Source organism: Hakea prostrata, chromosome 6 (assembly GCF_041222555.1).
Source record: "Hakea prostrata isolate BN-2017 chromosome 6, UWA_Hpros_2, whole genome shotgun sequence".
Classification (NCBI taxonomy): Eukaryota; Viridiplantae; Streptophyta; class Magnoliopsida; order Proteales; family Proteaceae; genus Hakea; species Hakea prostrata.
The window spans coordinates 7,305,259-7,307,307 of NC_142605.1; the positions used below are offsets into that span (position 1 = coordinate 7,305,259).

At 39.8% G+C, this 2,049-nt stretch overlaps 1 non-coding gene across 1 annotated transcript; it reads left to right on the forward strand.

Moving 5' to 3' along the window:
• On the forward strand, positions 1-160 carry LOC149012185 (U1 spliceosomal RNA). The gene has a single exon (XR_016174242.1). It is a non-coding gene; the product is annotated as a U1 spliceosomal RNA (small nuclear RNA).
• The last annotated feature ends 1,889 nt before the right edge of the window (positions 161-2,049 follow it).

Here is a 2,049-nt window from a genome sequence, read left to right on the forward strand (position 1 = left end):
GAGCATACATAGATTAGGTTGATGGCTGATCAAGAGGGCCATGGCCTAGGTCAGTGACCTCCATAGAACTTTGGAGAGGTGCCGGCCTAACATCTCCCCAAGTGAGAGAGTGTATGTCATAATTTGTAGCTGCGGAGGTATGCGTGCGCGCGTTGTCCCCTACCTGTTGTCTATCAGCTGAAGTTTGTTATCTTGGTTTTGTTGGATTTCTTTGATGTAGGTGAGGTGAAGTAAGAAGCAGCAGCAGAGTTTCCCAAAAAATGCTCACAGGTTGTTCGAATGTCGAGGTTTCTAATTTCCTTAGCTTAAGGGCCTGGTTTATGATCTCAACTTCACTGACAGTGTTCTGGGAATCTTATGAGGGAATTAGTATCGTGCAGTGGGGTTGTTTTACTTCCTTTTTCAGGTGAAGTCATAAATAAAAATAGACTTTCAATTCATTGAGAGAAATAGTGCTCTATTAGGTTAAATTTTGGAGAAAGCATATTATTTTTTTTTTTTTTCTTGGAGTTTGTAATCATGGTAGATCCTAGATTATGGCAGGAGAATGCAATTCATCCATTTCTGTTCTGTTCATGGGGTTGCTTCTCCAAAATATATAAGAGAACATATATGATACAAATCGTTTCATTGTCTTCAATGAACATTTGAGACTTTCTTCTTCTTCAATTTCAACCACCTTGCTTTCCATGCTCTTAACGGTTGTCATTTGGCAAGAAGTCTCAGCGTGTCTGACGTGTGTGCCAATTTATCAGGAACACGAAGAATCTTGTTTGCAGAATATGCATGGGGATCCTGTGGGTTGTATTCTGAAATTTAGGTGTTTGTAGAAGTCTCTCAACCTTTGCACGTGAAATTTAGGTGTTTCACATGCTCTTATTCCTTCTTCGAATAGATCAAGATGTCATCAATGAAGATGATCACAAACTTGTCAAGCACATCATGAAATACTCGGTTCATGAGATCCATGAACACAGCCGGAGCATTAGTTAAACCAAAAGGCATAACTCTAAACTCATAATGTCCATAATTTGTTCTAAATGCTGTCTTGAAGATATCACTTAGACTTCACCTTTAACTGATGATATCCAGACCTCAAATCAATCTTTGAGAACACGGCTGCACCTTTCAACTGATTGAAAAGATCATCAATCCGGGGCAGCGGATATTTATTATTGACGGTCAACTTATTCAATTCCTGGTAATCAATGCATAGATGCATGCTACCGTCCTTCTTCTTCACAAACAAGATTGGAGCTCCCCAAGGATACACTAGGCTGTACAAAACCTCTCACTAAGAGCTCATTCAGTTGTGTTTGCAATTCTTCCAACTCGGTAGGTGCCATTCTATACGGAGCTTTAGATACCGAAGCAGCTCCAAGAATCAAATCAATAGGAAACTCAACTTCTCTATCAGGGGGTAGTCCTGATAGATCATCTGGGAACACATCAGCAAAGTCACTAACAACTTTGACTTCCTTAAGCTTCTTCCCTTCCTTAACCTTGCTTCCAAGTGAAGCACTTTCCACCAATGGACGAACTTGCATCAATGCGGTCAAAGTTTTCTTACTAACTCTTCTCTTCTCGCCTTGGAATTCAAAAACTGAATTTCCACACATCTGAAACTGAATTCTCTTTGAAGAACACAAGATTACATCATTGTGGGATGTCAGCCAGTCAATTCCCAAAATCATATCAAAGTCTTTCATGTCAAAAAACACTAAATTCGCCTTCAAATTCTTCCCACAAACCAACACAAGACAATCTTCTAACACTCTATCTAGTTTCACAACAGATCCAACAGGAGTACTAATCATCAAACAACTAGATAAGCTCGTGGGTGTTAAGTTAATCTTCAAATCAAATGTGGATGAAATGAACGAATGAGATGCATCCGTATCAAATAGAACAAATGCATGCATAGAAGCAACTAACAATGTACTTGTTACAATTTCATGACTTGCATCTTGTTCAACACCAAACATGCTGACACTTTGCTAGAGGGAGGGGCAGGGGCACTCTTCACAGTAGGGGCAAACGGCTAAGCAG